This window comes from Dermochelys coriacea, chromosome 1, assembly GCF_009764565.3.
Source record: "Dermochelys coriacea isolate rDerCor1 chromosome 1, rDerCor1.pri.v4, whole genome shotgun sequence".
Classification (NCBI taxonomy): Eukaryota; Metazoa; Chordata; order Testudines; family Dermochelyidae; genus Dermochelys; species Dermochelys coriacea.
Window position 1 is genome coordinate 13,696,670 of NC_050068.2, and position 8,518 is coordinate 13,705,187.

General features: G+C 41.6%; 1 long non-coding RNA gene across 1 annotated transcript; it reads left to right on the plus strand.

The window, feature by feature from the left end:
* The first annotated feature begins 2,252 nt into the window (after positions 1-2,252).
* Positions 2,253-8,310, plus strand: LOC122457869. Its single transcript, XR_006277552.1, has 4 exons — positions 2,253-2,276; positions 2,599-2,667; positions 3,261-3,429; positions 7,765-8,310. It is a non-coding gene; the product is annotated as an uncharacterized LOC122457869 (long non-coding RNA).
* The last annotated feature ends 208 nt before the right edge of the window (positions 8,311-8,518 follow it).

Below are 8,518 nucleotides of genomic sequence, written 5' to 3' on the forward strand. Positions count from 1 at the left end.
AGCGACCATGTGCCATATAGAGTCAGATACTCCTTTTGCTTAGTGATAGAGGCCTCTCGTAGGTCTAATTTGCAAGTCCAATATGTAAATCTTGATGATGACTCGTAGAGATTCTTCTGTTTGCAAGAGATGGAACTTCTGTTATTTTCCGCCCCACCCCAGTTTCTTTTGTAATAATAATTGTGGAGTTGGTGTTCCACCATAAGAGAAGATACATGAAAAAGGAAGTAGACTTGTTTCAGCAGGGTAAGTAATGATGTTAGCAAGGAAGATTTGGGTTCAATTCCCTGCTCTATCACAGACTTCCTGTGTGACCTTGGACAAGTGACTGAGCCTCTGTGCCTCTGTTCCTCTGGTCCCTATCTGTAAATGGGATAACCTTACAAAGCTATACAAAGGTGAGGTGAGGATACGTACATTGAACATTGTGAGGTGCTCAGATACTGCTAAGGTAGGTAGGTATAAATCTAGATGTGTTTCCAGGTCTGTCTTCAAGTGCGCTTCTTTGAGGGAGTCTGCAGAAGTGCCCCCGAGTGAGAAGTATGTTGAGATTGTAAGATCTTTGGTTCAGAATTAGCTGTTTGCTGTTTTATCTCTCAAAAAGATCTCTCAAAACTGGGTGACTGGGCAACAAAATGGCAGATGAAATTCAATGTTGATAAATGCAAAGTAATGCACATTGGAAAACATAACCCCAACTATATATATAGAATGATGGAGTCTAAAGTAGCTGTTACCACTCAAGAAAGAGATCTTGGAGTCATTGTGGACAGTTCTCTGAAAACACCCATTCAATGTGCAACGGCAGTCAAAAAAGATAACAATGTTGGGAATCGTTAAGGGATAGCTAAGAAGACAGCAACTATTGTATTGCCTCGATATAAATCCGTGGTATGCCCACATCTTGAATACTGCGTGCCTGTCGGGTCGCCCCATTTCAAAAAAATATATATTGGAATTGGAAAAGGTTCAGAAAAGAACAACCGAAATGATCAGGAGCATGGAACAGTTTCCGTATGAGGAGAGAGTAATAAGATTGGGACTTTCCAGCTTGGAAAAGAGACGACTAAGGGATGATATGATTTTATAGACTTCTATCATGACTGGTGTGGAGAAAGTAAATAAGGAAGTGTTATTTATTGGCCACTGTCAAAGACAGGATACTGGGCTAGGTAGACCTTTGAGCTGACTCAATATGGCCATTCTTATGTTTATACAGCACTCTAATAATAATAATTAATAATTAATTAATTGATGATTATGATAATACTCTGTGAACTTCTTTGAGTGTTGGTGTTTACATGAGTGGAGGCATGTCTGTGTGCTCATCTGCATATGCTTTTTATTGTTGCGTGCCTGGGGGTCTGCAATGAGGAGCAGGGAGTGGAAATATTTCAGATCTACCCACCCCAGACAAATATTCATTCCCTTTCACTGTCCCCTGTGCAGTAATAACGTGACTTTTAGAAAGAGCATAAAGCCAGGGCAGGGCAAGATGAGAAGACACCCCTCTGAGTAAATACTTTACGGGATCCCTCTAGGTTGTAGTATTGATCATAGGGACGTATGGAGGCTTCTGGATGGCCCAAGATATTTGATGGTGAAGATGCATGATCTCCCTAGAACAGTGGTTCTCAAACTTTTGTACAGGTGACCTCTTTCACACAGCAAGCCTCTGAGTGTGACCCCCCCACCCTTATAAATTAAAAAACCCTTTGTTGTATATTTAACACCATTATAAATGCTGGAGGCAAAGCGGGGTTTGGGTGGAGGCTGGCAGCTCGCGACCCCCCAAGTAATAACCTCACGACTCCCTGAGGGGTCCCACCACCAGTTTGAGAACTCCTGCCCTAGAATATCTGGGGACAATGACCCATTTCTTTGGGTCTCCTGACCTCCATTTTCTGCTCTTCGTTTCAGCTCTTGCCTATTTGCTATTTGATGAAGAACCCTTAATTGGTAGAGATCTTTGCCATCTTTGAGCAGATGAACTGGTCTGCACCACACAGACTGTCCTCCACACTGAGAAACCACTTCTACTACTTGCATAATCACAGGTTTCAGAGTAGCAGCCGTGTTAGTCTGTATTCGCAAAAAGAAAAGGAGTACTTGTGGCACCTTAGAGACTAACAAATTTATTAGAGCATAAGCTTTCGTGAGCTACAGCTCACTTCAGTGAGCTGTAGCTCACGAAAGCTTATGCTCTAATAAATTTGTTAGTCTCTAAGGTGCCACAAGTACTCCTTTTCTTTTCACTTCTACTACTGCTTCTCTTGGTAACTCTGAAAGAATGGCAGCTGTCTAATTGGCCTGAGGGGAATCACGGTTGAGCCCCTCCAAGATATTGGAGTAGCTGACATTGAGGATACAGGGGGGCACTTGGGATATGTTGTGTTTAGATCACAGTGAAAAGGTAGAGGGCATTTCTCCTATAGATTTTGGGGGTCTTTTTGCTTTAGTTCTGACCTATATTTCCTCTTTGTTACCACTCAAGAGTTTGTAATTTATCCTGAAACTCTGTCCATCGCACCTGTCCCGCTACACATTTATACTGCGCTCATTATTGTAGTATCTGAACATGCCCTTTGTTTCCATCAGATTGGCACATGAAGCCAGAAGGAATTGGACAGTCTCTCTCCTGAAAAGGCTCTCCTCCTGCTTCTGTTGGTAAACTCCATTTCATGCATTGTAAATGAGTAACATGCGTTAACAGCAGCACCAATTATTGCCAGAACTTGTCTAGTTTTTGTCAGGAAGGTTTTGCTGTAGTAATCTAAAGTCGAACCAAGGATTTACCATAGACATATTCTAGTTGAATCTAGTAGAATCAGGCCTAGAAGTGTTTTGACAAATGGCTGCATGCTCCCCAAAGCATTCTAATGCATTCTACTTGAGCTCAGTTCCCAGACCACTGCCTCATTCCTTCAGTGCAGCTGCAGGGTGAGCCCTGAGGGGCTCTCGCTTCTGGCTCCAAGTGCCTGGCACATGCTGGGCGTGACACACTCCAGTGTCAGGTGGGGAGTTTGACTGGGGTGGTAAAACTGCCAAAAGCTAGTGAAGGTGTCCGAAGGCAAGCTCAGGGAGGACATAAACTTTCCATGGAGCAGAAGGGCAAAAAGCTCAGTGTAGCTGCAGACACGCCAATCCTGGTGCTCAGCATGTGTGTTTAGATTAACGCTGTTCATTTGTTCTCCTATAAACCTTCATTCATAAGAGGATTCTTTCCCCTAACAGTGTCTCTTGTATTAAATCTTCTCTAGACCAGGGAACAACCACCATGGAATACCCGCACATGGGGGAGTCAGCCATGCCACCTATTATAATGCTGCCTCATCACAGAATGTAAAGCAAGAACATCAGTGTACAAAAGAAGGTGATGGACTGTCAACTTGCCAGAAGGCTGGTGGCTGAAATTTAATTTGTAGATAGGTTTGTATAAACTTCTGCACCTTTCTGATTTTTAATAAAACATGCCCTATTTATTTCCTTAATTTTGCTAGTTGTGGTGTTGATTGTGATGTGGACACCTGTCTTTATTTAGAACTAAACTAAGATCACCAGCTCAAACCACGAGTTGCTACTGTAATAAAAATGATTTCCCTTAGGCCACCAGTTGTCAGAGGCAAAGACTTTTTGCTGACCAGATACTGCCAGATACTGCAGGATCTGAAATTCTCTCTATCCTGTTGCCAGTTCCCTTCCAACCAGAACCCTGGCTTAATCCTCTGAGTTGGGAGTTAAAACCCTTCTAATAATTTCATTGGGATGCATCTGATGAAGTGAGCTGTAGCTCACAAAAGCTTATGCTCAAATAAATTTGTTAGTCTCTAAGGTACCACAAGTGCTCCTTTTCTTTTTGCGAATACAGAATAACACGACTGCTACTCTGAAAATTGTTATGGAAGACACAACTCAGTGGCATTCTCTGCATATGAAATAAATAGGTGGTTTCAGTCAGGGTTCCCAATGGACAGGTAGGTGAACACAAGAACAGCGATACTGGGTCAGACCAAAGGTCCATCTAGCCCAGTATCCTATCTTCCAACAGTGGCCACTGCCAGGTGCCCCCAAGGGAATGAACAGAACAGGTAATCATCAAGTGATCCATCCCCTGTTGCCCATTCCCAGCTTCTGGCAAAAAGAGGCTAGGACACCATTCCTGCCCATCCTGGCTAATAGCCATTGATGGACCTATCCTCCATGAACTTATCTAGTTCTTTTTTGAACCCTGTTATAGCCTTGGCCTTCACAACATCCTCTGGCAGGGAGTTCCACAGATTGACTGTGTTGTGTGAAAAAATACTTCCTCTTGTTTGTTTTAAACCTGCTGCCTATTAATTTCATTTGATGACCCCTAGTTCTTGTGTTATGAGAAGGAGTAAATAACACTTCCTTATTTATTTTCTCCACACTGGTCATGATTTTATAGACCTCTTATCATATCCTTCCTTAGTTGTCTCTTTTCCAAGATGAAAAGTCCCAGTCTTATTAATCGCTCTTCATATGGAAGCTGTTCCATACCCCTACTCATTTTTGTTGCCCTTTTCTGTACCTTTTCCAAGTGCAATATCTCTTTTTTGAGGTGAGGTGACCACAACTGCATGCAGTATTCAAGATGTGGGCATACCATGGATTTATATAGAGGCAATATGATATTTTCTGTCTTATTATCTATCCCTTTCTTAATGATTCCCAACATTCTATTAGCTTTTTTGACAGCCACTACACATTGAGTGGATGTTTTCAGAGAACTATCCACAATACTCCACTTTCTTGAGTGGTAATGCTGCTTTAGACCCCATCATTCTGTATGTATAGTTGGGATTATGTTTTCCAATGTACATTGCTTTGCATTTATCAACATTGAATTTCATCTGCCATTTTGTTGCCCAGTCACCCAGTTTTGTGAGATCCTTTTGTAGCTCTTCGCAGTCTGCTTGAGACTTAACTATATTGAGTAGTTTTGTATCATCTGCAAATTTTGCCACCTCACTGTTTTTACCCCTTTTCCCAGATCATTTATGAATATGTTGAATAGGACCGATCCCAGTACCTCTCTCCATTCTGAAAACTGACCATTTATTCCTACCCTTTGTTTCCTATCTTTTAACCAGTTACCAATCCATGAGAGGACTTTCCCTCTTATCCTATGACAACCTACTTTGCTTAAAAGCCTTTGGTGAGGGGCCTTGTCAAAGGCTTTCTGAAAATTCAAGTACACTGTAGCCACTGCATCCCCCTTGTCCACATGCTTGTTGACCCCGTCAAAGAATTCTAGTGGTTTGGTGAGGCATGATTTCCCTTTACAAAAAAAAAAAAATGTTGACTCTTCACCAACGAATTATGTTCATCTATGTGTCTGACAATTTTATTCTTTACTATAGTTTCAACCAGTTTGCACGGTACTGAAGTCAAGCTTACTGGCCTGTAATTGCCAGGATCACCTCTAGAGCGCTTTTTAAAAATTGGCATCATATTAGCTATCCTCCAGTCATTTGGTACAGAAGCTGATTTAAATGATATGTTACAGACTACAGTTCTGCAGTTTCACATTTGAGTTCCTTCAGAACTCTTGGGTGAATGCCACCTGGTCCTGGGGACTTGTTACTGTTTAGTTTATCAATTTATTCCAAAACCACCTCTAATGACACCTCAATCTGGGAAAATTCCTTAGATTTTTCACCCAAAAAGAATGACTCAGGTTTGGGAATTCCCATCACATCCTCAGTCATGAAGACGGATGCAAAGAATTGTTTTAGTTTCTCCGCAATGACCTTATCGTTCTTGAGTGCTCCTTTAGCATCTTGATCATCCAGTGGCCACTGATTGTTTAGCAGGCTTCCGGCTTCTGATGTACCTAAAAAATTTGCTATTATTTTTTGAGTCTTTGGCTAGCTATTCTTCAAATTCTTTTTTGGCCTTCCTAATCATATTTTTACACTTCATATGCCAGAATTTATGCTCCTTTCTATTTTCCTCACTAGGATTTAACTTCCACTTTTTAAAGGATGCCTTTTTGTATGTCTCTGCTTCTTTTACTTTGTCGTTTAGCCACATTGGCACTTTTTTGCTTCTTTTACTATGTTTTTTAATTTGGGATGTCCAAACAACTGAATAGGCCATGGACGCTAAACCACCTTCTAACATCTAGAGATGGCCCCTACTTCTCTAGATAGATGTACATTGGTGGGGGAAGCTTGTGTTCTTGCTGCATATGCTGTCAGCATGTTACCATAAGATTTCATTTTCTGGTACTATTCCATCTGGCACTGAACTAAAATTCACTTTTGAAAAACATTGTTTCTCCATTCATCTGGTCCCTTGTCTGACTTCCATTTATGAGCCTGGTCCCCTGTAGGTCTCACTAGAGCTATCAGGCTATTGGAGAAGAGCAGTGTTAGGGTCTGATCCACATTATGGTGCTTTGGAGTTTGCAGCCATGCCATTCAGCAGCAGCCTGACCAGAACAAAAAGAAGGATCAATATCACAGTTTTCTTGCTGCTGTTTTTGGACCTGAAAAGTTATCTTGTAGGAGCAGCCACACCAGTAACTCTGCAAATGGAGTCTCCCTCTTGGCTGTCGCAGTAAGTGAATAAAAATGTTATCACCTTATCCCTGTGACAAATGTTCTGCATTAAGCAGTGTCCTACATCTGGGCTGAGGTCTTCTCCCCATATTTTTTCCTCCCCTTCTGTTCCTGCTACATTTCAACCCTCCTCATGCCCATGCCACGCTCATCACAGCAGAGCAGGGTTGTGGAGAGGGACTTAGAAATGTGGCTAAGCAGAAGTTTTCACCTGTATCCCCTATTGGAAACTGGGATGAGTCATACTAACAGATTGTGACTTTACTCCCTTCTGTGAAGGGGTCAGAGGTTTTCTCTCCTCTCCTCTTCTCCTCACCATAAGCCAGAGTCTTCACTCCCCATCTCCAAAAGAGGGGCAGGAGAAGTTCATCCTGATGACTTAAAGGCCAATGGGTCTTAAAGTAAGTGAACTGATCATACAGCCTCTGCTGCCTGTTCTTGCTCTGCAGAACTGGTCGAAGTGGACCAAGCTGAATATGAAGAGTTTGCTTCTCACTGAGCCTAGGCCAGCCCTATGACCAATCTCGATGCCAGCTCACCGAACAAAATACCCATCTGCCTCATCTGAACCCAACTCTGTCAAACAGAAATAAATGCACTTGACTGGATTGCTCAGTGAGCAACACTGGGGAAGTACACCAGCAGCTTCTGTTTGTTTAACCCTCTGCTCTAGCCAAGGGCAGATGAATCTCCATGCTGAACAGAAAGGCTACACTCTGGGCTGTTCTCAAAGATGGTTGAATGATACAGAGGACAGGGTAGCTGTGGCTACCAGATAGCCAAAAATGTCTGGGGTAGAATACCTTGAGGATGCGGGGGGTATTTGGGATATTGCAGGTAGGTGGAAATAAGGAAACATGGATATCAAGAGTAAAAGCAAGTGGACATTAGAAACTTGCATTGGTGCAGCTGCGCCGTTGTAGCGCTTCTGGTGAAGATGCTCTAAGCCAACAGGAGAAGAGCTCTCCCATCGGCTTAACTCCATTTCCCCAAGATTTTTCACACCCCTGAGAAACATAATTATACTGTGGTAAGTATAGACCTGGTCTTAATGACAGTAAGTAATGCAGGGGCATAACATCAATAGGTTGCGTTGAGGAGGTGAAGGCCATTTCTGCATTGGACTTTTCTTATTCTTTGTGTGGTGGTTTTGACCTGTGTTTGTGTTTTGTTTCAGCTATTGTATAACCTGTTTACCACATGATAAAAATAATCACAACAGAACATGAATATAATAGAAGAGAGACAGCAGACGTGGGTATTCAAGAAAGACAGAGACACATTGACTGGATGCTTCAAATTCTAAAACCAAGATACATGCCTTTCAAGAGAAATGTGGAAGTGAGGAAAAAATGGCTTACGTATGGACATTTAAATTAAATGTAATGGAAATACTATATTTCCAAGATCATTTATAACTTTTATTGATATTGCAGAAAATAGAGTGAAATAACTGTCATAGGTTTCAGAGTAGCAGCCACGTTAGTCTGTATTCGCAAAAAGAAAAGGAGTACTTGTGGCACCTTAGGGACGAACAAATTTATTTTAGTAACCTATATGAAGTCAAATAGAAATCAACTGAAGTCCTTTCAGCAAGTTTCCAAGCCCGTTCTTGTTGCACAGAAATTATAAGCCATCTACACAGATGTTACTCATGAACTGTAGCTGGTAAACCATTAAATACCAAGCTAGAACAGAACATATCACATCCTCTTGTAAACAAATTTCCATGTGAAGAGCAATAAAATTTAACTATCGCTCTGTTTTGTTACTGCTTGGGCCAAAAGTGGCCTGTGACCATTTTCAAGATCTCTTGCAAAAGAAAATGTCACAGCTTCATCAAGTAATTACAAAAATATTCTTAAATTTATTTTATATTTATTTACATTGTTTGCTAAACTAAACTCACATAGACTCTTCATTTCTTTCTC